This window comes from Excalfactoria chinensis, chromosome 6, assembly GCF_039878825.1.
Source record: "Excalfactoria chinensis isolate bCotChi1 chromosome 6, bCotChi1.hap2, whole genome shotgun sequence".
Lineage (NCBI taxonomy): Eukaryota > Metazoa > Chordata > Aves > Galliformes > Phasianidae > Excalfactoria > Excalfactoria chinensis.
Genome location: NC_092830.1, coordinates 18,922,931 through 18,949,574, shown reverse-complemented (window position 1 = coordinate 18,949,574; position 26,644 = coordinate 18,922,931). Strand labels below are relative to the sequence as shown.

General features: G+C 45.5%; 1 protein-coding gene across 5 annotated transcripts in view; it reads right to left on the bottom strand.

Annotated features, from left to right (window-relative positions):
• NDST2 (N-deacetylase and N-sulfotransferase 2) overlaps positions 1–26,361 on the bottom strand; it is a 126,844-nt gene extending 100,483 nt beyond the window's left edge. For 4 of the 5 annotated variants that reach the window (XM_072339963.1, XM_072339964.1, XM_072339960.1 and 1 more), the window contains exon 1: positions 24,429–24,544. The gene's annotated coding sequence lies outside the window, so the exon portion shown is untranslated. Of the gene's footprint in view, positions 1–24,428; positions 24,545–26,278 lie in introns of those variants that run through there. The other variant, XM_072339962.1, reaches the window with a different exon arrangement.
• Between the last annotated feature and the right edge of the window lie 283 nt (positions 26,362–26,644).

Genomic DNA, 26,644 nt, shown 5'->3' with positions numbered 1-26,644 from the left:
CTTGCCTTGCCTTTCTTGATTTCAAATGTATACCCTGAAAATTATTAGACATCTTTGAAATGGCCAGAGGAAAAGAAAAAAGAAAAAGAAACAAGAAAAAAGCCTAACACCAATTAGACATTAAATATCTCTATTAAGAACTTTACTACAGGAAACAATAACAGCAACTGACCAAATTTCTATCAGATTTGTCTGCAGAAGACCAATACACCCATAGCAACTGACAGCATAAAGTTTTATGGATGCTCCTGAAGAATGGACTTCAAACCTTATGCACAACATCCCCATTTCTGACAGTTAATACAGTCATATGAAAAACAGACTAATATAAACTTTATGGTATCACCTATTTACTTTAACCTACCTCTGCTCGAGGTATAAATATTGTCCTACACATACAGTTTTGTTTGCAGCTTATCTGTGTGCAGATAAAGCACAAACACTACTTCACAACCATAAAGCACTGAGATGTTTTTAGAAGCTCCCTTTTGTGCTAACGTTCTATTATTTTAATCTATTCACTGCCAATTGGAAACACTTGTAAAATGACACCCTCACCCCCACACTGCACCTTCCCATGTCTGGCACACTCAGTATTTCACTGACTCAAGGGGCAAACTGAGAAATTCCATCTAAAGTACTAACAGCTCCTTCTCAGTCACAGCAAGGCAATGGTGTTAAACATAACTCCATCTCATAAGTAGGTTTGTCTGATCAAAGCCTGTTGTCTTTCAAGGAAAGCTCGGGTGCCACGGTCAGTTTCAGAAGACAGTTGATGTGTTAGGCATCAGATTTGATGTGGAATTCACACAACTGTGTGGAAAATGGGTGGTCACACACTCCTCATAGCCATCCTTTCCCGTGGCAAACACCATGTAGGAATCGTTTTTATGACTGTTTATTTTCAGGGTCTTGGAGATTTCTACTACTCTAAACTCAGATCCACGCAGTAGATCTGTGAAAAACACTCACCTTTCAGCTCCACTGATTTGCAGTGCTGCAGAATGCTACAAAATTTACACTAAACCAGAATTAACAGTGTTTTGATGGCTGAGGATCAAAACTTTATGAGCTGGTAGATCAGATTCTTCTCATTGCAAACCTACATACAGTTTAAGGTTACAGGTTTGGTGAGTTTAAATTTATCAGTTCCTAAGAACATACATCTACATCAAAGGGGATTCAGCAGCACCTTTGTTCAGAAGCCAGCACACAGAGCAAAGCCAACAATGCTTGGCTCACAGTCACACCCTTCAGCTGGGGGGGAGTGGGGGGAAGAGTAAAATGGGTCTGGATTAGAGGTACATGGGAAAGAAAGATCAAAGATTACTTTATGTGAGTATTATGATCATTGTACATGTTGAGCAAATAATCACTTTGTTCTCAACGTGAACGATTCAACAAGACAGTGCACACACTATTGTGCCTCCTTAAGTCCCAGCAACTAGAAGTAAAGACAGAATTTCTTAGACACTGAAAGTGATCCCAAATTAGATAAAATGAAAGGCAGGAAGGGAAAGAATATGGTAAGAACTTCCTAGCTTGTTTAAGAGGTGACACCTCACTAGTCAGGGTTACAACTTCCATGACAGTGCCATTCAAGTCACTGAGAGTTCAGCTTTAGATTTCACATGAGGGACCTTCCTCATAAGGATAGCGATAAAACACTGCCTCAGATGAAGTTCTCTATATACTCTATATAATTCAGACAACAGCTTAAATCCCTGCAAAGATGCATGTAGAGACCATGTATACAAATGCAGAGTAGAACTGTACAGTTTTGTCTTTGTGTTGTTTGAAAACTAGGGTTCCATTTCTACTCTTTACAAAGAAAACCCTAAAACTGGTACACTTCCCAAATCCTTTACGTAACGTCCTCCAGTTAAATTGCAAGGCTGCCTGCCAGCCAAACACAGCCACATAACTCCTCTCACAAGCCAGAAACGTGGGCAGCTACTCCACATGGTGACTCTTCATCATCTCCCTCCACCACACCAGAGCCTAGTGGGCACCTGACAGCCTACCCAGAAAAGAAGGAACTGGCACAACAGAAGCTTTTCAGGTCCACTGCCAGTATGGCAAAAGCCAAGCAATAGGTCTAAGGCTGTCCTCCATTCTCTCAGATGCAGTCACATTGGCTTTCTGGCTGCAATTTAAGATACAGTTTCATCTGTTATGGAAAAATTCTCTGCTGCCTTTCTCTACACTAAAGAGGCTTTGCTCCTGTTCTCACCTCCTGTCCCTTGCAGGCTGGCTGAACATAACACGAGCAGTAACTCACGGTCTGGGAACTGCCTCACTATCATTTACCTCAATACAAACAAACAAAACAGTGCACCCAGACCACTCTGAGTATTAGTTTATTCCCGTTTATCTCCAACCACAGCTTTTATGCAGGATGTAGCAACATAATGCTCTTGAAAGTCACTCTGAAAGCTTATTCACCTTTCTCCACCCCCTATGTTTTTATATCATTTGCTCTAATGCTCCTTTTAAAAACATATTTTCTAAAGAAAGGCAGGATCTAGGATTGGTATGCAATCATGTAGATTGGAACTGGCAGGAAGCATTAGGGATGCAAAAATAAGGAGTTAAGAAAGGCTGCCAACTTCCCTTAATACCTCAAAAGCAAAGAGAAATTAAATGGGTGAAAGAGCCTTACTAAATTATCCAACCTATTTTCATCTGAACATGGACTCTTTGATGTTAGACTATTTTTCAAATCTTTCTACCAGTCTATATATATATATATGGATATATCAGTATATATATATATATATATGAATATATATATATATATAGTTTGTTCTCCCACTTACATTGGAGGTGCATTTCATAATCTCATTCTCTTGTTTCCAGTTATGTCCTTTCTCACCTTATTATATAAATTAGTTTTCATCTTTCAAGTATGTGCCTCTCAAGTTTTCATCGACTGTTATCACTTCTCATAACAGCACTTGATTTATCACATAGCCAAGGAAAGCATATCTACCCATCCCCATCAGTCCTTTGGTCTGTACTCAGGTGCCATTTTTCCTTCAGCTCTCTTCACTTGGTTTCCATCTGCCTAGAAACAAGATTTTTGGCCCTGTGTGCTTGGCAAGTTAACTCTCATGGTTGTTCCAGAAGGAACTGTTCCTCAACTTGTATAACCCAAAATCATATTAATTTGTTGCTTGCTTTCACAACGCATCTGCAAACTGGTTTATCTGCTGCACAGCCACCCACCCCAAAGGCTTGGAACAACACTCGTGCTTTCCCAGTTCCACTCTCACTGGACACACATTTCGGGTTAACTGCTTTTTTTACTACATTCTTTCCAGTACCTCCACACAAAAGGGAAACACCTGATTTTGATAATCTCTCCCTATTTCTAATACCTCTACTTCTTGTGTGTTAATTGGCTTTTTTTCACCAACATTTCGTTTACCTCCAACATTCAGTCTCAGAAGTCTGGAAAAAAGGTAGCCTATCAGAAGGTTCTCAGAGCCATGCATTTCCCAGTAAGACACAGTGAGAGAAGGTCTCCATGTGACCCAACACGATGTTCAGCACTGCTGTGCACATGTTTATATTTCCATGATTTCCTGCAGACAATTTCCTACTCTCAGCCTAAATCACCTAATGTAAAAGGACAGGAGCAGACCAAACAACCCAATATATCTTAAGCCATGTATGATACACAGTTAAGCCAACAGCAGTGTATAAGCAAGGCATTTATCTTGCTTCCCTTTCACACACATTAACCAGCCACACGCTGCTTTGGCCACCAACCACATGCTGCAGTGCCCACAGAACTTTCCATTTTTAGATTCAGTTTATTGTTCACCTGCGTGCTTACAATGGCAGGTGAGATTACAGAGTGACAGGAGAAAAATTGGACTGTGTGTGAAGCTATGCCACCACAAAATTACCACTGTATATTTGCCTTGTATTTCCATTCATAAGCAACACCTCGGAACAGGAAAATAAAACTGAAGGACTGTAAACTGGGAAGGCTGCAAAAAAGTGAAGACTTTTCAAGTAGCGAGGGAAGGAGAATCCCTTTGAGCATGTGAACATGGAAGATTTTCACACGGCTGCAGGACAAGATGAACTGAACACAAGGTAGATCTGTTAAGGAATGAAATTCCTTCCAGGATTAGAAAAAACCTATGGAGTAAGGGAATACAAGAACACATTGTTTATCAGAACTTTCTCAAAAGATTTTGTGAAGTCCTTCACAAAGGGCTACTCAAGTCACTGTGCGGGTAAGAAGAACAAAGTACTGTCACAGGCAGGAAACTGACAAAAAGGATCAAAATGGGCATCGCTGATCAGTTTTGAGCGTGGAAGAAGGGTATTTGGGCAGCTCTCAGATTTGTATCCATTTGCTTTCGGGTTGTTGTTAAGTATCTGCAAGAGGGAGCAAAGGATGTTTCAGTTGAACACAACTTTCAGTAAGGCTGAATACACACACCAAAAGTTGTGCGCCGGTTTAGGAAATTCTAACACAGAGGGAGCCCTCGGACAAGTGTCAGCCAGAGCAACAGCATATAAGAAAGACAAAGAGAAGTCTTCGCTCATCAGCTCTAAATTATCTTCAGTAACTCTAAGGGTTTATGATCTCATTGAAAAGTTAACAAGGCACTTGTTTAAGAAATTAATAATATTCACATTATATATAGTAGCATTCTTTACTGTATACTTATTGACCGTACTTTCACCTTCAATTTGTTTCAGTTTCCTCCAGTCAAACTATATTTCGCAGAGACAAAAAAGCTCATGAAAACAATCAGGGCAAAGAATATGCTTAAAACCAAAGGGAAACCCTCCAGAAGCAATTTCAGTACCCCTAAAACCACAGAAAACGGGCGTGAAAGGAAATTCTTTCTGGTAGGATCAGTGATATCTAAAGCATTCCTGACACATTAGCCTTTTATCTCTGCTAACATTTTCCAAGGCAGAACTTCAGGAGGTCCCTAGGCAATCTGCTCTGTTTAACCACTTGTGCTGTTGGAAAGCTTTTCCTAAAGTTTAGTCTAAACTCTGCAATTTCAGCCCTCTACATCTGGTCTCACCCTATGTGAACACGGAGGAAAAAATATTCTTTTTCTCTTTGCAGCGCACTTGAAAGTTTTTAAATGAATTTTATCTTCTCCAGCCTGAACAATCCTGATTCTTTCTTTTCTAGTAGGTCACATTTTCATTGCTATTGTTTTCTCATAAGCTATTTCCAGTTGGTCCTCATCTTTCCTAAGTATGGTGTGCAAAAGTGGCTGCAGCGTTCCAGCTGACATCTTACAGCTCACGCCAGAAAGATTACTTGTCTCAGTCGCTGGGCTCCTTCACGCACATTACTTGCATTGTTGATTCATGTAGGAGGTATGATCCTCTGTGCCACCTGCTTCTCTTCCACAGGCCTGCTACTTGGCCAGCTACTTGCCCGTTCTGCATTTGTGCAGCTGATGCATTGTGCCTAAGCAAGTTGTTTACTTCAAGCAACAACAAAACACACACTGCAATCAAAAGCCAAGTCATTTAAAATGGAAAGGCAGAATCAGAAGAGAATCAGCCACACATACCTATTTTATTCATCATTAGAGCATTAACTTTATGAAGGCTAGTAAAACATATGAAAACAGGAACATCTGCAGTTTCCACAAACACAGGAGACAGGTATTTATGCAGTTCTGTTGGTTTGGGTTCTTTTAATCTCTGTCCAGCAAACATTTCTCAAGTGCTTCCGAAACTCACAGCTGTCTACTATGGAGATCTTAGCACTTCCTCCAAAACAGCTGATCATCAGGTACACATCAGGTAAACCTGATGCAACACTCTCATCTTCTCCTTTCTTCCAGTTTCTCCTAAGTGTATTTTACAATGCAAAGCAAGCCAGTAAAGAGACTGGGTTATATCGCAATAGGAACTGTGATTTCAAAGAAATAAAGTTACTAAATGACAGACAGGAATTTTCTTTGCATGTTTGAGCACAGACTCACAAATTCTGAAAGCCATCATACAGAGTGTATGTCAAAACCTAACACATCACCTACAGTTAAAGCAGGAAGCTGTATTTCATGACCAAATTGTTGAAAAGCATCATATTGTTTTTATTTCAACTATGTTCTCGTTGCTATTTACATTACAGCACGCACTGAGAAGCTTCAGCCAAGATTGGGATTGCTGTATGTTATGAAATCTAGCCAAACACAGGCACGCATCCCTGTCTGTGTATACAATTGGGATTCTGTATCCTTCGTAGAAGACCAGCCCAGTCCCACATACTTCTCTGAAGAGAGAGAGAGAGAGAGAGCACACACAGCAATCAGAACAGAAATCTTATCCTAAATTGACAAAACCATAACCAAGGTACCAAGGAATTTAATTACCAATGAGCACAAAATCAGAGCAAGGGACCTATGTCAAATTTTCTAACCCCCATTACAACATATTAACCACAAAACAATCCTTCTGCATTCCTTTCCCTAATCACCAAAGCACACTGATGGAAGATGCCTGCACTTAAAGCTCACCCACAGGATCACTGGTGCTAAACAACAAAAAGCCATTCTCTGACAGAAAGGATCCATGACTTCATTCTTTACCATTCTGAATTCAGGATGCCTGTATCACTGCTTGCTTTCTTCCTTTTCAGTCAGCTCATAGCAAAGGTCTACAAAAACATGCTTTAAACAAACAATTTATATCTCAATTGAAGCAAACCAAGAAGTCAGTTACTGTGGTCCATCTGCTAGCAGTTAGGCCAGGAAAACTAAAAAGCTGTTTTAGATACTGCGCCCTTAAAACAGAAATATCACAGAATGCTACTAGAACACTTGTGGGGAAAAATAAATCACACCTGGAATAAAGTACAGCACCTCTATATGTGAGCAAACAGAATTAACTGAAAATACATCAACAAAACTGTCACATTTTCCTCTATGCTTGAAAAAGGCAAGGCAAAGAGACAAGTAAGCATATATTTGCATGAAGAAAATCAGAAACATTGTAGGAAATAATGGAACAGAGAACAGCTGAACCAGAAAGTAGGTTAGAAAGAGACATCTCCCCAGAGCCCTAACAAATCCATTACAAGGCCCTAGGGAGGTGTTAAAAAACAAGGGACTTTTGTAGAGACGTTTAACACTCCTTTACGTGACACAGCGGTTATGCATTTAGCAGGAAGAGTAATGCAGCACACTGAAACGAAATCCACAACAGCATATAGAAATAAAGAGACAAGACAGAATTTGATCAAAGGCACAGGCAGGGTAACATATTTGGGATGGGTACAAATGGTAGGAGAAAAATGGGTTTATTTCAAAGAGCAGGGAAGAATCCACAGAGAAAACTGACAGAAGGTACCACTGACACAGTGCTTGTAGCTCAGTGACAAAACCCAGTGCAGCATTACAGCAAAACACAATGCAACACACAAACCAATGAGTATTGGTGCACACGGTGGGCAAACAGGAAACATCTAACTGCGTACTTGATGACCTATTTTGTTTCCTGTATATTAATGATAGCCTTCTAATCACTTTATGTTAGTATCCAGGCAACAGCACCAACCATGCATATAACAGATCAGGATGCTATTTATACATCTTTAAGCTGGGACAGATGACAAATTTTCATTGAGGCACTGGAGAGTGCCAGGTCTCCCCACCAACACTCCCAATTATACAGTGTGCTGTAACAGAGCAAGCAAGCTGCTGCTGCTGCACGTGTTGTCATGTGATACAAATTCCACTCACACCACGTGAAACAACTACTTCCAGTCACAGAGCAGAAAAGTATCACTAGATTTAGTAGGAAATGGGTTAGCGGGACACAAACTCCACAACTTGCTTTCCACTGCATCTGCAAATGCCTGAGAAGAGGATGGACCACAGCCAATGAACGCTTCTGCTGCTGTGGATCTGTTCTGCTGCCAAATCTTCTCACCTTTGAGTGACAGATTTCAGTCCTCACTTTCATCTCATATTTCTCACACGTGGCATTCAATCAAGCAATCTAGACTTACAGTAGAAAACAGAAAAGCCATCCCACTAAAGATAAGGCAATGTATGTGAACAGCGAAATGGCAGCAGGATGTGCTGGCTTGTACCAGAGAGTAGTACACTGACCTCAACTAATACAAAATCCATCCCATCTCTCTGAAAGCAATGCCTGTGCTCTATTAATATCACAAGATGAACCTCAGCTGTATAAATAAAACCTCTCATTTCAGCTGAGTCCTCATCATCTCTCTGGCATTCATCACCTTCTCCACAACACGGCTCTCAGGAGGGCCCTCTGGGGAGGTTTCCATACAAGCCTGTTGCTCACATACACTAGACAGGAATGCACATCTACTTTATCATCTCCTTTGGGTTAACATTCATACAAAATTAAATGGAAATTAAGAAAAAGAGCCGAGAAGTTCTGAAGGAAATGCAGTAGGGTTTAAAATGAAAGCTCATTGTCTGGAAGTCAAAAGGATGCGTGTTGTCTTTTGGAGGCTCTCTGAGGTGCTGGGTGACCTCAAGCACATCTCTTCAGCTTTCCTACACTGAAAAATAATCCTCCTTATCCAGCCTTCCTAGGTACCTCACCTGGAGAACTAAAAAATAAATACACTGTAAGTTCTCCTATTATTACTACTGCTGTTACTATGGGGGCCGAGGCTGCCGTCAGCAAGCAGGGAGGACATAATTTAATTTTCTTCAAATATTTATTATGAGACAACACAACCATCTGTTTAACACTCACTATATTTAGTTTCTTCTTAAAAAACACAGGGAAGGAAAATATCAGCTTCTGCCTCTCACTTCCACGTATCCTTTCCAGCCGCACAGCACTCACTAACATACAGCCAATATCCTTTCAGCTACAGCATGCAAGAAACTGCAGGAAAGCAGAGCTTGGATAGAAACAATTCCAACCACAAATGTATTCTCCAGTACCAGAAACAGAGTCTCCAGTTTCAGAAGTATTAAATAAATGTTATTTTCAGCTCTGAGGACAAAGGACAGGATATGAAGGGAAACAGAGGGATGAGAGCAGATAGATGGCAATAATGTACACAACGACCACATGCTAAAAGAGGGCAGATACAGGAGTATTATCTTTCCATAAAGAAATAGCAACTCTGTAATAAAATTAATTTATCTCCAGTATATTATGAAATAAACCATCATTCATAAGAAACAACTGTTAGACAAAGGTGCCTTTGGTTTCTTAATGAATTTTATTCAGATGCTTTTATGAAAGGGCTTCTCCCAACAGCCTCCTTGCAAAAATATAACGTCTCACACCACATCACTGGGACTCTGAGATAAAACAAGCTAAAGAGACAGCATAAATCTCGTAATGAATTAATTAATTACCTAATTAATACACACAGAGTGAATCTGCTGACGAGAAAAAACAAAAAACAAAAGGCACCAGCTACAATGCACCAATTCCCTTTTATTCTTCCCCATTCCAGAAGCAGCAAGCCAGGCACACAGCGCTGATAGAGGACAGCCGGTGCCCTCCCGGCACTGACACATCACCCAGCTGCACCCAGCTCCCCTCACCAGGCCAGCCCCACAGCCCTGCCACCCTCCTGCCGTGCACACTGGGAGGTGAGGGCCCCAGCCTCTCCTCTGCTTGGACAGACACAACAGCAGACAGACTTTAGGACAGAATGAAATGGCACTGGGTTCTGTATAAGTGGAACGAGATTAGAGAACAGGCTAGATACGCGCCACTGTCTGCCTGCATAACGTGCTGGTAATGGGATCTACTACTGTTACAGGTCATTAGAATTGCTCCAAACAATTCTTTGCTGCTCCTCACCCCCACAAAAAGCCTGCTTTTAATTTATGTAGCCTGCCTGCACTGCAGAAGGTTTCCACCTTATATTTTTAACCAGTGTAATAATCCTAATAAAACACCTTGCTTTCAGAAACTGTTTTTCAGCACCTGCAGTTTACTAGAGACTCTCCTCCCTCGATGGCAGAACAGCTCTAACAGCTGTATCAATTAGCTCTTTACTGGAGCACCACTCTTTTGAACCTGCCATCAGATCTAATTCCTAACTGCAGGATGCGATGCTTGCAGAAGCCAAGATCTTCGTGATGCAGTTTTATAGAGCAAAAGAAAAGTGGTACATATTAAAAAAAAAAAAAAACAAACAAAAAAAAACACACACACACAAAAAAAAAAAAAAAACAGCTAAAAAACACCTGAAAGGTGTTCCCTAATGAACTGACAGGAAGGAAGAAACACATTGAAGACACACTTACTGGTTCTAATGTGGTAAATTTTCCTCTTCATCCACTCCAGATTGTCAGTGTGGACCAAGTAGGGCACTCACAAAAGCTTATCACAGTCCTGAGTGCACTTTTTCTCCTGACCTGGCCAGAACTGCTGACAATGCCAACACCAAAACCTCTGTCAGCATGCCCACTGCCTCCCCTGTCATCTGAAAACCTTGATACCAAGTGTGTGACCCTCCCCTCAATTAAGAGGCCTCACAGAGCCAGTAATTCATCTCTTGCGATTTCAGGTGGCCCTGAAATAGATTAAACATCTTGCTATCTGTCTTTAGAGATGCTCTCACTTCATTTTATTTTATTTTTTATTGTATTGACACCTGGAAAACGTTGACAGAAATCTAAATAAGGAGAGCTCATACTATTTCCATGATGTCAGAAGTAGGGACTTAACTGGCATTAATACAATCTCTACATTTATTAGAATAACAACTCTGGATGATTCAACACTGTTGAAGTGTTGAACTAAAGGACGTCTCCTGGCAATGAGATCATACTACCATATCTGAAATGGAAGAAGCTCTTACAGCAGCCTTGAGTCATTTGATGCTGGCAACAACCAAATATCAATGACATCATTTTGCCAGCTGACGTCTTTCCCGGGGGCTATGGCCAAAAGCATTCAATCTGGATGAGGCCAAAGACATTCAACCTGGTCATACATCAAACCACCCGTGAAACACACAGCATTTTTGTAGAGTTTTACCATAGATTTAATGCTAAGATGCAGAGATCCCCCCTTTGTCAGCACAGGCTGTAACTAACAATGGTCCCACCTGCCAGATCCTTCCTTCCCTCTCATAACCTGCATAAATACAAACACTGCAGCCACCCCATTTACCGCTCACAAGTTCCCAGTCAATCTGGGACACAATCCAGTGACACCCAGTTGGAAAACCACCATTTCATGGGTCCTGTGGAGAAAACAAAACAATAAAAAGCAACAAGAAAAGCAACAGTGAACAATCTACTCACAGGACAATCACTGGCGCTGCATGTAAGGCACTGTTTTCCAGTTTCTCTCCTCTTATCAATGAGAGTTCAGTTCAACTATCTCCAAAGAGTAATCTGAGCTCTGCCCAGCCCATCTGACTTCACCTCTCTTTGAAACACTGATGAAAAATAACTAAAAATAGTTACTTTCTAATTAAGGAGTCAAGGTGGGGAGCAGACACAGCAGGCATCTTTCACTGATGCACGTTATGCAGATGAGATAAAAGGCAGAACATTTTGCAGAAAGGCCTCCAGCAAACGCCATTTTTCCATTTGATCCTGAAAAACACCTTCTGGCACAGGCAAACCATCTCGAGCTTAAAAACAGCTGAACTCAACGTTGGGCACAAAATGAAAATGTCAACTGCAAATCAACATAGTCTTTCTAGTTTCTTTTTAAAACATTCATAAAGTACTTCTTCAGATTGATTTTCCCACTTCTGCCTAGATATCTCTTCCAACTCTCAACACCTTTTCCTACCTATTGTGTTTGTTATTTAATATGGAAAACATGCATCCATCAGATTTTTCCTCTCGGGGTTGCTAACAGAGGCAGTGGAACATGACTCACTTCCTGCTGCTTGTTGGTTTTTGTGTTGGCTTTTTTTTTGTAAATCCACCAGCAAAATCTGTGCCTGTCTCCCATCTCAACTTTGTGCACCGGAGGCTCAAAAGCATCCCTGCACGGCCCACAGAGCTGAAAAGACACAACAAGCCACAGGTCACCAGGCAGCAGTGCCGACATCCGCTGTGCCCCACTTCTAGTTCAGTCAGTGTACTGCCTACTGCAAGCAGAAAGCTGGATGGAACATCTGCCTTTTCCCCTAGAGCCAAATAACCAAAAATCTAATTCAAATATCAATCACAGCTCTTAGCATGACCTACTAATGAATTTCTACAACACTACAGAAGCCCTGCTCCCAGAGACTTTCAAGGGAAGGCTGGATCAGGCCCTGGGCAACCAGATGGAGCTATGCACATCCCCGCTCATTGCAGGGAAACTGGACTACACAACCTTTAAAGGTCCCTTCCAACTCTAAGGAATCTATGATTCTATGAAAAGCACACATCCTAAATGTTGCAGGCAGGTTGCCAGTAGTGATCTTCCAGAAAGGGGACTTTGTAAGAGACCACAGCATTTGGTTGTTTTAACCCAAAGTAAGCAATGTACTGATTGTTAACCTCTTTGGTCTCTCCAATATGAAGGTCTGGATTTGAACTTGGTAATATGGAAAACCCGGTCTACGTTAATTACAGTGCCTAACAAAGCTCGGAAGATTTTTGTTCAGTTCCAATTAAGAAGAAATACCAGATCACAGGATTGCTGAGCTACACCAGCTAGCTAGTCATTAGGACTAACAGTCTATGGAAAACATAGCAAGTCCACTGAGAGCCCCCAAATTTAAACCCTCACAAATAGAATTTACACAAATATATACTCTACTGGGAAAATAGCATGAAAGCTTGTTGTAGAAAACAATTCCAAACATTTATTATGAAAAGGGAAAAAAGTGGTTACACTTCTGCAAGCCTAACTATTGAAAAGGTTCAGCGATAAACATACCACTGAGATGACAAGGGAGTCAGTCCTCTCCAAAATGCTGCTTCAGCCTTCAACCTGAAAGGATTTCCTTCCAGTCATTCACAGGAACATGCCTGAAGGCTTCACGTGCTGGTTATTGCAGCTGGGTATGTTCTACAGAAACATGCTTCTTCACAGGCTACACAAGCTCAAGGTGACCAGCCATGTGGGCTACCTATATGAGTAGCAAATGGATTAGGAGAGGGATCTGATCTGCGTTTATCCCACAAGCTACAGGAATCCAGTAGTGGATTTCTGTTTCCTTTCTCTTCCTGTCAGTTTTATGGCATGAAAAACACATGCACTGATGCATGTTATTTTTGCAGCTTCCCCGCCTCCCAAAAAACAGGGCAAAGAATCTGACTTGAGAAGGGAAAATAAAATACCCCATGCGGACAAGAAATCTGCAAAAGGAAAGAGGAAATTACTGACTCACAAATGATATATTAAGTTGTTTCATACGACCTCCCACACCCTCAGCCCCTCCACTTCCTTTTTCCTTAAAAGCACTCAGATTTACAGTTTTTCTCTCCATATGCTAGCAAAGCTTTGCCATCATTTAGGCCGAAACACTAATGCTCTTATCACAGAAGAGAAGACCAAAGGACAAAATACAGGAAGCAATTCAAGGTGTGATATTTTTGTTATTCATTCCCCAAAGACAGGAAAAAAGCCTGGCAAACACAGCAAGCTGAGATCTTACTCCCACTATTTCAAGGCTGCAAACAGCATACACCACTTTCCAGAACCAGTAAGAAGAATTAATACATAAAAAATGCCTATTTGACATGCATTGTTGGGTTCCATAAGTTCAACTAATACCAGTAGGTACTAAAACTCTTGGATCTGTAGCATAGAATCATAGAATCACCAAGGTTGGAAAAGACCTAAAGAACATCCAGTCCAACCGTTTGCCTATTACTAACAGCTCGCACTAAACCATGCTTCTTTCCTTAGAGAAAACCCATTCATTTTCCCCAGCTGCTATAGTCTCAAGTTGCCACACCTTACAGCTTCAGCATCCACCTGCATTAAGGATGTACTCAGGTCATTGTGTACACCGGCATGCTCTAGCTCACAACCTTGGGGTACCCTAGTATAAGGAGCTCCCTCCTGTCCGTAAAGAGGATGCAGAGCTCAGATGTAAGCACAGCCCCTCAGTACTGGCACTAACTCCAGTGCAGACCATACCCAACAGGCAAGGACCTACAGCGCATAGGAGAAGCTGTAAAAACAGTATTTAATATCAACACACAATACCAATAACTACATATATATATATAAAATCATAGTAAAAATACAACATTTATTCTCACCATAGTTCATACACATTTCACCATCCTCTCTCTCCATACTAGTGAAAAAAAACACACCAGCCTTGACATAAAGGCCCTCCACAGTGCAGACACAGAACTTGCCACACTGTGCAGATAAGTTACAGTTTCCCTTAATACTTACCCACTTAATGAAAAAAAAAAAAAAAAAAAAGCAAGACTGCTTTTCCCTTGGTGGTAAATTGAAATATTAAAGAGTAAAACTACAGCAGAAAACGCTGCTATAATTTTAAGTACTCGTCCCAGAAAGGACTCAGTGCTCCCCACACCTCCTGATGGAAATTCATGTGGCAAACTGCTGAAGTTGATTCAACTGTATTTACAAATACTTACAATGTTTGTACCTCTGGCTCAAAAGTAAACCTAGAGTTTTCCAAGACAAAGGTAATCTGTATTACATACTGTGCAAATACAGTGTATTTTGGGGAATGCTTATCATTACGTACCCACTGGGAAGAAGGAAAAAAATGAAGCAAAGTACAAAAGCTGTCCAAAGATAATCGAATTATCTCCTCTTTCAATGTGCATACATGTGCTGGGAGGGCCTTTTGATAAAGCCAGTGGCCAACCAGCACAAATGATTTGACTGTGATGAGGCAGCGTGATGCGGAGCGATAAGAACCGCTCTGAAGGCTGAGAAACAGCGTTTGCTGAAAAATCAATAGAATCTGCTGGGGTGGAAATCTTCACAGCATCTCAGATATACGGACATCACAGGCTTCTCTGTGCAATGAACTTTCCTGAGATAAAGCCGGTCTTCAGAAGAAGTCCCATAGTGCAAAGCACAGCCCATGCAAAGCCGTATGACGAACAGCCAGCTCTTCTAACCATAAATAAACCGCTTCAGAAAATGTAGCTTTTCATTAGGACTGACTCCTCGGCCTCCTCCTGACAGCTGACATCTTTCTCCAAAGCAACACAGCAGAACGTCTGATATCTGTAAACTACTTTAGATCTCATAGTAACAGAAGAAAAACATTACATTCTCTGCTTAAACAAAGCAATCAGGAAGTGCTCTTGCAGAAACTGCCACGTCAAGTATCACAACTGGGAGGCAACTGGTTTGTAATCTGTGCTGTGGGGCCATACGGCCCCTGCGCCTCTATCAGAAAAACAGCAGCTGACGCACGCAGGTCAGAAGCGTCAATATTGACTGAAGTCATTCCAATTTGAGAATCTGCAATGAAATTTTCCTGTCTCCAGGCACTGAGGGAAGAAAGCAAACCTGGCTTTCAAAGCGGTTACCTGATCACCCTCCTGGCTGGTAACACAGTAAAACCCAGCATCCCAGCAAGAGCGAGGGTTCCCTGTGCAGAACGAGGGCACACTCAGCCCCACCACACACATCCCCTTTTCTCACAACCTGCCAGAGTGCAAACGGTCAGAAGGAACAGAGCTTATCTCAAATTGTTAAGAGGCCGACACACTTCACTGGAGTTAGAAGTAGAAAAATATGGCAGAGGCAATCCTATGCCTGCCTGGCTCCTGGAAGTGCTGGGGGGCTCTGGTGAATGTATTTATTGCTGTAATCTTGAGCCAACCGCCTAAGGGTAACTGCTATTTCAAATACTGTAAAGCCTGTGAAAACAGATAACCCATTGTTTAAAGATTTTAACTAAAAAAGACCAAGGTTGCAAAGCCTCAGGCAGAATGAACAATGAAACACCAGACGGGAGAGTACTTTGCATTAGTTTGCTGCCTGCATATTGCTATGCCCTGCACACCACAGAAGAAATAGCAGGAACTGCATCTCTGTGGAGAAAGAGCTCTTACCGAAGAAAAAAGAGAAATGGAATTCCTCTGCCCACTCTCATATATGCTCCCAGATGCACTAAAGGTTTTGAGCCTCAGCAGTGATTAGCTATGCCCAATATCAGCTACATTAAATAGGCACAGAATTTTTAAAGCACTTGGCACTTGCTCCGGTAATGAGGCCCCTTTAATAAAACGCTTCAAGCTGAATAGTTAAATATTGCAGCATTCAGAAATCAGTAGTCATTTATAACCTCTGCAGTTCGTACATTTAAAGCATGATGATGCTGTGCTACCAGTGTAATGGGAATGTTGACCTTGTGCAGGAAGCTTGCCAAGCCAAAAAAATGCACTGCGTGGCTTGGTCCCCTGGAGAGAGAGAGACCATCCTCGGGCAACCGCAACAGGGGAGGGACCACCTCACGCACTGCTCTCATGTGCTGGTTCCCAGAACTTGCCATTTCCAAAACCAACAACAATTAGCATACGTTTCTCAGAGTTTTTGATGTGACATTTTCTCATCGTTGTTTAAGATGGTGTTGGGTGACAGTGACAGAACAAGGAGTCCTTTGCTTTGGCCAACTCACAGCTAGATTCAGATCAGTACCAGAAGTCATTTCCAATTTTTTCTTCCATTGCCCCCCTCCCGATCTCCACTTCTGCAGTTTCAGTGTGTACAGGGAATGAGATGCTTTCTCCTGCTCACAGAATGGATTCCCCTGCAACATCCAGTTTGTTCCCATCGTATCACACAAAACAAAGCATTTCCTGTTGCTTCTCCTTTCTCCTCCGTCCCATCAGGTAGAATCATGTTAGATGGGGAGATCTTACTAAAAATTCTTACCTGGGGATAATTTATTGTAGGATACCCACAGGTAAGATGCGAGCATTAGGCCATACCCTCATGTCTGTGCAGACATGGTCATTCCTGTTTCACTCAGCTGTGAGTTCCTTTATCTAATTCTGGCCATCACAGAAGACCCAGGAGTTGCATTCCACGCCCCACAGCCACTTCCCCAGCTCCATCAGCAGCTCCATGGCTACACTGGAAGACAACTATCATAAAAGGCTACGGCTAAAAAGGAAGATGAAACTTCACACAAGCCCAGGAAGAGCCTCTGACACCCCAAGAGACAACAGAACTCTCAGTGTTTGTCTTCAAGCTTGGCACCATCAGTCCCACCCTGACAGAGCAAGTGCAGGGTTCCCACGTGACCAGCCACAAGGGCCAAACACCCTCTGCATGACTACAAGGCACTTCTTTTTCAGGTCAAGGCAAGGACTGAAAACAGAATATTTAATTTGTGGCTTACACCGTACATCTGCATGGAGAGGTGCTTGCCTAAATGTTCCTTAAAGTACACTCATTTTTAAAACCACTGAACAGAGTCTGTAAGATGAAGGCATACAGACGTACCCTTCAAGAAAAGCCTTGATTCCAGCACAGATACTGTATCAGTCTCCACTGCTTTGCCTTGCAGCACTGCCTCTGGCTGATCTTCACCCTTGCACAGGATGCACTTCAGGAAGACATAATTGCAGGAAGGGGCCTGAGCACTCACAGTAACTTCAGTCCTTGAAGATCTGTCCAGAACAGTATCACAGGTCAGCCACTCCGCAGCACCGTGATAGGAAAAGACACCGAGGAATACACGGGAACTTCTTTTTTTTTTTAAAAAAGAAGGTATGAAACCTAACTGGTTTTCTGACATGAGCTGTCTGGTAAATTGCACAGACATGTAAAGATAGTGCAGCATTCCTCATTAGAGAAGCTGAAAGGTCCTGCAGAACCAGCTCAAGAGCTACAGCACAGAACCTGCAACCTCACTCTGCTCTGCCCCACCATCAGAGTGGCTGCTTTGCTCTTCACCAGGATGCAATTTCTTTAGAAACAGCTACTGCTATCCTTTCTTCAAGCTTTATCCTCATAGGAAACCACTGATAAAACAAACCTACCATCCAATTAAAAAGTGGAAAAGAAAAGGAAGCAACAAAGCTGCAGTTACTGGCTCCCAGTCTGCTGGACACACAGCCCACCTGCTGTGCTTCCTGCTTCTTGTATCCTCCTGCAGGTTATGACCATCATTAGCAACATCTCACTTGGGTAAACGTGACATTTATAAACGTTGCTGGACTGATACAAGGAGAAGTAGTGAAAGGCTCCTCTTCAGATTGCACCATGTGACTGTACACTCTACAGGCAATAACCTGGCATGTATTTATTTAGGTGGCTGCACCTTTCTGCCTAAAAGAACAGTCTTGGCACCTCCCAAACCCATCCCAACCCCAGGGCTCTCTGTGTTGTGCCATCACAACAACATTTCAACCTGACTGGGTTTCCAACTGACAAACTGAAAAACAACACACTTTTTTCCAACCTGAAGAACAAAAAGGGAGGCTTGTTTTGTTCTATTTATCTTAATTTCCACATTAGTTTCCTGATCCTGCTTGCTGAGTGCTCATCCAATGCTGAGAGAGGTCAGCAGAGGACAGGACTGCTCTTCTCAGCAGAAGCATCAGCTTCAGTGCAAACAAAGGGGAGGATGTTCAAAGGGCATCTTCACCCTATTTGCATCTAGCAATGGGGAAGAGCTAGAAGGGACACGCAAGTGTGGTAATAATGCAACAGCCCCACAACATGCAGAAAAATTAACTGTCCCAGCCTCGCAGAAACACTACGCTGAGCACCAGCTGCAATTAGGACAATCCTTGGGCACTAGCTGGTCCTTAACTTGCCCACAAACACAACTATACCAAGAGGGACCTCCTGGCTCTGCCCACTGCCACCAGCACAACACCATCATGTGTGGTCAGCAAGGAATCTGTGTTCAGAAGCAATGCTGGGAAAGGCAAACACCAATATTTCATCTGAGGCAAAGCCAGCTTCCCTTGCAGAAAGCTCTGTGCTTATGTGTTTATATAGACTTGGGCCAAGGAAACTCACCCTGCTCCTGCACTGCGACATGATGCTAACCTACAGGCACTAGCACACACAGCACACATTCACAGTAACCTTGACTTATCACGTCAGGCTTTGATACTAGTAAGTGGCCAGATCTGAAACAGGAACAGAGAAGAAGGATATGGATGAAAGTCTGTGGACAAAACTAAATCAGGAGACAGTGATGGATCTCTGCTTACAAGGAAGATGATTATGACTCAGCCAAAAGGAAAGCGCATTCAGACTGAACTGCAGTATCACTGACTGATTCCAGAACATTTAAGGCAGACAAAACCAAGGAAATTAGAAGTAACAAATCAAAATATGCCAACTGTAACTGAAATGGAGAAGGGAAGGCTTGATACTTAAGAAGTGTTCTGGACAATAACACAGACACAGAGACTAACAATTCTCCAGGCTTCAATGCTGAAATGAATTTGCCTCTGGACCAGCCTAAGACCCCATTTTATCCCACTAACAAGACAGATTCAATGCTGTGATAGCTCATATCAGACTCCTTAAATCAGCTTCAAAAAGCTGATGAAACTGAGCTCTAGCAGACCTCACACGAGGCCACTCAGTGCTGACTGATGTGGTGCCTTTTGGAGTCTCTTTCTACTTTATTATTACCTCTGCAGCCTTTGATAACTCAAGAACATGGGGTTCACCAACAAGGAGGTGCTGAGGAATTCAGCTCCTCATCTGCTCAGGTGACACAATGACACCATGTCTGAGATGGCCCTCCACAAAGAGCAGACAGGAATACAGATGATCCCCCAGAAGAGAAACAAACAAGGTACAGGCCATGACAGATGCAAGAAGACACTTTAAGGAGTCAGCCAGCACATCAGCACCTCGTTCACCTCAGACCATCTAACATTAAGAGTTATTCAACTATGAAATTGTTCTATGCTTTCCAAGCATATGTTCTATGGACATAATGCACCACCATGCTGGTCCATTTCAAGCCTGAATTTGTCAGTCATTGATAGATAGAGCTTCTACCTGTGCAATATTCCCAGCCTGGGCATGAGAGAAGCTGGACAAAAAAATCACGCAGGACATGAGAGATCATTTTGTCATTCAGCTTGTTCCCAGAGCCAAGCAGAATCTCAGCTGTTAAGATCTTGTACCAAAACGAGACTGACTCAGGGCCAGGTCTGGCTCTTCTGGAACAGGCTGGGATGCAGCAAGGTCCTGGTACCAGCTGGGGAGGGGACCCTGCCTGTGAGGTGACAGCAAAGAGATGATCAACACAGCAAAGCATGCTATAACATTCTGTATTTACAAAAGCTTTCAGAATCAAGTGGCACAGAATCACTACACCAGCATCAACCAAAATAAAAGGGAAAAAAAAAAAAAAAAAAGAAAAAGAAAAAGAAAAAAGAAAAAAAAGAAGAAAACCAGAGGAAAAAGCACTGCAAAGAAGATGGGAAAAGAGAGTTGAGTTCAGAAGAGTTATATTTACATAAATCAATTATCAGTGAAGATATTAAAGTGCTACACTGGAAGGAGTCCAGGATTAGAAGCACGTTAGTGCCACTCTGGGAGGTGCTCAACCCATCTCCTGTCAGGAGCTTCTGCTGACATTTTCTGCATCTGCACTGAGTACGCAATGAAGTGTCCTCAGTTTCAATTACATTCAGCAGAAAGACAAGAACTTTGGGAATGTGATTGGTCTGGCCAGGTGTGGCCTCCTGCTTTAGGATGAGCTGAGCTGCACCCCAACGTGAAGGAAATACAGCAGCCAACTCAGGTTCTCTCTACCCTTTGTGAAGTAAGCCTGTACTTTTCCAAGCTGATCTCTGTTACCTGGGTTTGGTGCTGGCCTCTCACAGCACCGCTTCCTTGAAGAACTCAGAGCAAAGTGACCAAAAATTTAACAGCCTGTGTGTGTTGAAGAGCTCAAAGAAATCCACATGTAAACTTTGATTACTACAGAAGTACTGCCAAGCAAATCAGCATTAATTAGAGACATGCTGAAAAACTAATAAAGATTGGGCTAAGGGAATCATCTGGAATTATCAGACTAAAAATGACTACAGGAAGAGAAGCTGCCCTGCACATAACCCAGCAGCGCTGACACAACCCCCCGAAAGGACCCGCTCGGAGGAACACCATATTCCTGGGAAGTTTCTGGTGCAGAGATGGAGAATGTGTGAGACCAGAGAAACAGAGGCGGAAGAGCAGATGGCAGACTAGAATGCAGGGATGAGGGAAGGAGGGATAAAACTGTCATCTCCCCGTCCCTCTTTCCTCCCACCTTCTTGTACGAGCAATGCCAGCCCAGCTCCCCTGGGACTCTCTAGCTGCAGCAGACAACCACAGGTCAATAAATGACAGCAGCGGTGGCTCCAGGTCCAGGGGCTGTGAACCCTGCCACGCCATTTATCACACCCGTGGCACATCCCACTCTCTCCCCTCTGGTTCAGAGCCTCCCTGAGCCCACGTCTCATCACAGGAAGAGAACAGCCCCTGCTGCTTTAACAGGGATACCCAGAACTGTTGTTTCCATGGATGCAGAACAGCCTCATGGCACACAGCTACACGCACAAAGGTGTTTCTGAGCCTCACTGTGGGGATAGGAGCACACGGGCAGGTGCTGAATGATGCTGTTCCTACTCATTCTGCACCATTCATTTCACTTGGCAAATTCAAAAGCAGGCTGAGACAGGCTGTGGCAACCTTCTCCTTGTTTGTGGTGTTTGACATCTTTAAAGCACAAGCAAACACCAGTTCCTGCTTCTGTGAAATCAGACCTTGTGACGTTACTAAGCCAAAAGCACTCGGACAAGGACCGCATCTCACAGCCCTGTGGCCGATCACCTTCACTGGCCAAAGGCATCAGAGCAGCCCATGCCAGAGGGAATCTTCCTGGTGCAGAAGGTTAATTCGCTGTTCAGCTCTAAAGGATTCTACTGTATTTTTAACAGGGCACAAATGGATGGAGCCTAGTGATCCGTATCACTTCTTTTCTGGATACTGATCTATACAGAAGAAATGTTCTGGTTCCCCTGAGCCCACTGCAGAGCCAGCACAGCCCCACACCCAGCCCTGGGAGGCGCAGGGCCGATATGGGAGTGCTGGGAGCAGGCACTGCCTGCACAGCATGCAGCCACAGGCAAGGGAGAAGCACCTCAGCCCAGGCACAAGGGAACACACAGCCACACGAGCTCTGTGTGACGTCCAGTTAACCAATGCAGCTGTACTTGGGGAAATCACAGCACACTTTACAGCCAAATGGTACCCTGGGCCTTCTAAAAATAAGCTCCAGGCCTGGCCCTGCAGGCAGCAGTAGCAATCCCACAGCATTCACTATCACAGAGACCAGAATGGCAGCAATACAGGGAAACCCGAACTCGCAAGACTCCCACACAAGCAGTGCTGGTTGAGCAGAGCACAGTCAGTGCATGGGAGCACTCACTCAGTAACTCGGGTCTCAGGGACAGGCCTGACCATAGGCATGTTGCAGCCCTACCTCCTGCTGAGCTGGGAACACCGCACATCCAGAGGGCTGCACTGTGCCCTGCAATCAACTATGTTGCAGAGCAGGAGAAGGGATCCTATAAGAGGGAGAACTAAAATACAGTCTTATGAAAGGCAAATTAGACCAATTAAGAGAGATTTGCTGCAAGTACTGAGGGATTTTGACCCGAGCTGTAATCAGAGACAGAGATGCATTCCTCTAAAAGAGGGAAACCAGTGAGAGATCATGTGTAAACAACTCTGCCAATTAAAACAGAGCAGATTATCCTATCCACCCCGCTCAGCTCATGGAACCACTGTGTGTTCCAGGCACACCGCTGGGATCCCAAGTAGGCATCAGACCTCACAGACAGGCGCAGCAGCAGGACAGAAGGGCTGCAGGCCTCGCTGGGACCACCTGCAACCAGATACCTTTCTCCACTGAATTTAGAGGAACAACAACATGCCAATAGGAAAGCAGGACACAGCTGTGAGCTGGGATGCAGGGCAGGGTTAGGCAGAGGACACACCCCATACAACACCATGCAGCAGGCACAGGCCACACCAGCTCTACGCCAAGGTGGAAGGGTACATGGGCAGACACACCACAGCCTGCGCTCTGCCTCCAGGTTCCGCAGCTTCCCTTTGTGACTGTCAATTTTTCCAGTAGTTCATCATTCAAAACGACATGTATACAAAGAAAAAACAGCTTTACAGACACTGGAAACATCCAAACAGAGGAAGGAAAGATACGTTAAGAACACTGTTAGGAAATGAGCAGCAAGGGAAATAACACCGTGTACTTGGGGAAAGCGAGAACTAAGAAGTGAGAACAGGAGCAATTTGGGATGAGCTAGGACATTTTTAAAAGCAAGCAGGGAGCGCATCAAACAATAACCCTGAGAGGTATGTCCATGTTCACAGCTGCTGAGAGTGGAAAAGTTTCCGAGCACTTCACACTGCTGCCAAACTCTAGTCGGTTGTTTTTCCACTGGCTCAGAGCAGTACCGTTCGGTGGCTCAGCACCCAGCACGGCACGTATCTCCGTGCAGCACAAAGCACGTGCTGAAGCCCTTCTGGGTCCGACCTGCCAGGCGCCAGACCAGCGGCCACGGTGCGACGGCAGCAGAGGCACTGCAGAGCACGGCGCAGAACCACCGCAGCCGATGGCAGGACGGGCACCGTGGCAGCACCCGTACCATCCACAGCCCTGCTCCGAGCGTGGAACAGCAGCTTGGTGCCGCGCCTGAGCTTCCCTCCGGCCCGCGGAGAGTCGCACACACAGCATCCCAACGCGCGGGCGCTGCCCGGAGCCTCAGCCACCCCGCGCTTCCCAGCCCGGTTACAGCGGGTACCCGAGGTGCCCCAACATCATCTGGGTCCGTCACAGCCCAGCTCACCTCTGTGCCACACCGGGAAGGCCACGCTTTCTAACGAGCAGCGCGCTACAATTTAACAGCCCGGAATGTTTCTCTGGCGCCATTTGTTACAAAGAATCCCAGTGTGCGGCCGCGGAGCCCACGGCTAAATCCAGATACACGGCGTTTGCCCACTTCTAATTCGGGCAACACAGCGTCGATTCACTCAGCAGAGACGACCAGGGGCGCCCCGTGCTTTATTTACGGCCGCGCGCACACAACAGGACCGGGGGAAGAGGCACCGCCGCAGCAGCTCCTCCCGCAGCAAAGCGCTGCCCGCAGCAAAGCGCACGGAGCGGAGCGCGGCGGGCACAGCGGCACCCGCTGCACAGCGCCGGGCCGGCAGCGTCCGGGGGGGACTCCGGACGGCTGAGAGTCGCGGTTGCCGCAGAGTCGGCCACGCGCGGCAGAAGCCGGGCCGCCCCCAGGGCCGCTCCCGGCCCGTACAGGTGGCCGCGGCGGCGCCCGGCACGGATGGGGGAGCGCCGCCCCCCGTTCCCCTCGAGGCGGCTCTCTCACCTCCCCCCCCCCCGGCGGCGCGGGGCCGCCCCGGAGCGCCCGGCCGAAACGCAACTTCCCCGCTCGGGGGCGGCAGCGCCTCCGCTCCCTCCCTCGCCGCTCCCCCGCGACCCCGCTGCCGTCCCTCCTCTTCCTCACCTGCCGCGGGGAGGCCGAGCCGGGCGGACCGGCGGGACCGGCGCCCGGCTGCGGCGGGCTGAGTCCCCCGGCGCCTCGCGGAGCTCTCAGGCCGGCCGCGGCCCGCCGCCTCCCGGCCGCTGGGCGTCCCTCCTGCCGCTGGGGGAGCCGCCGCCGCGCCGCCCGGCCGCCATCTTCCGCGCGGGGAGGAGCGCCAGGCCCCGCCTCGCCGTCGCCCCGCGCCCGGCCGCGGGAGGAGCGGAGCCGGGGGCGGCGGCGGCGCGGGGGCAGCGCCGGGAGCGCGAGCGGAGGGGCTTCGCGGCTCGGGGCCGCGGCCGCCAATTGCAGGGTGAAGGCGGAAAGGCGGGCGGCAGCCTTTGCGGGCAAACAGCGCGGTGTAGCTGCCCACGCAGAAACACGGGGAAAATTGCAGCAGGAAACCCGAGCCGCGCGGCAGCCGCGCTCCCGTCGGCACGAGGCGCTCGGAGCGCCCCGCAGCTCACAGCCCGCACCTCGCGCCAGGGCCGCGAGCGGAACGCTTTACTCACCCGGCTCCCGCGGAGCTGCCCGCGGCAGGAGCGATGCAGAAGCCCAGGAAGCGCCGCTCACGGCCGCCCGTGCCCTCGGCACACCTGCTGCAGCCGGGGGGGCCGAGGAGGCAGCTGTGCCCGGCTCCCCGCTGAGTGCCCCCCGGCCTCCCGCTACCGGGCACCCAGCTGCGGGATACGAGCACGTGGCAGCAGGTGGTCGAATTAACCCACGCGGGTGCCGGAGGGTTCACAGCAGATTGAACGCCGCCTCCCTGCCCGCGGCCGTCCCAGCGGCAACAGGCTGCACCTGGCCCGGTGCGGCAGCTATGCTTCCCAACACCTGCTCGCATCCAACCCCGCGGAGGGAAGCCATCACACACAACACAAAGCGCCGGGCCAAGTTTAGTTTATGACCCAGAACCACGTTCTGTGAAATTGGATTTAACGTTTCACACTGCAATTCGATATAAAAATAACCTGGATCGGGAGCAGCCTAGCTTTAACATCCCAGCGCCCCACTGGGGCCCACAGAGCTTTGGATGCCACATTTGCCTACGTGATTCCCCAGGCCAAGCCCTCCTAGCTCCAGGCTTCCCCACCTCGTGGGTCAGGGGTGCCTGCATGCAACGGCAGTGAACACTGAAGCAAAGATAGCACTCAGCAGCTCTACCTTCCCCATGCCCTCTGGTGCCAGCACCCTTACCCACATGCTCCCTCATTTCCTTCCCATACACCAGTTAGGAAAGAAGCCCTTCAGGTCCTTGACATCCCTGGCCCTACTAAAGATACAAAAGGCTTACAATTTTAAATAAAGCAAGCATCAACAAAACAGGCATGCACACAGGCTTCCCTGCATATTGAATGAAGGAAAAGAAAAAGAGCATCTCCAACTTGCCCACTTCTATTTACATGTCAATGGGTCAGGAAACCCATTTCTTTCACAGGAGAAGGTCAGAGCATAAAAGAAACAAATGACAGCACACTAGAAACTGAAGAGCCCCCCTAGAATTGGAAAGAGATATTTTTATGGGCATTATACACCCATAGCAAATCAGGTGTTCAAACTTGCTGCCTTATGATCATTTAAATAATATCAGCATTAATACTATCATAGGATGAACAAAGGTGGAATCTGCTTACAATTCTTAAGAACACTGGGACTATCTCACAGTTCAGGCCACCTCCACAAGAAGGATGTGTTCTGCCTATAAATTGTTTGCCACCCATCTCTTCAGACTGACCTCATTCTTCATTTCATTGCGTATAGTTGGAATAATACAAGTGTATAGCTGTAATTACAGAGTAAATGGAGAGCCAGAGAGTATCTAAGAAAAGACTCACCAGTGCTGAGGCTCACAGTCAAGATGGATGCTTGCCAATGTTGAGGCTTGCCACAAAAACTCCATGAAGGAGTGATCTCCAGCAAGAGATGTTACCTCAGTGGTGGTAACTGGGATCTAGGAGAGGTAGAGTCAAGCTCCACTCCTGCTGGGAGCACAGCTGAGTTACCTTCACCTGTGCTCCCACAGCTGACTCATCACTTGCCTCAGATGGTTAATCAGAGGTTCAGGCCATTTCCCTTACACATTGCAAGAAAGAAAGAAATCCAAGGACACAAATACAAGAAAGATACAATAAATCCAAGGAGATGAATTTCCAATGAGGTACATGTAGAACACATTTGTACAGTGGTAGCTTTTTTGTTTA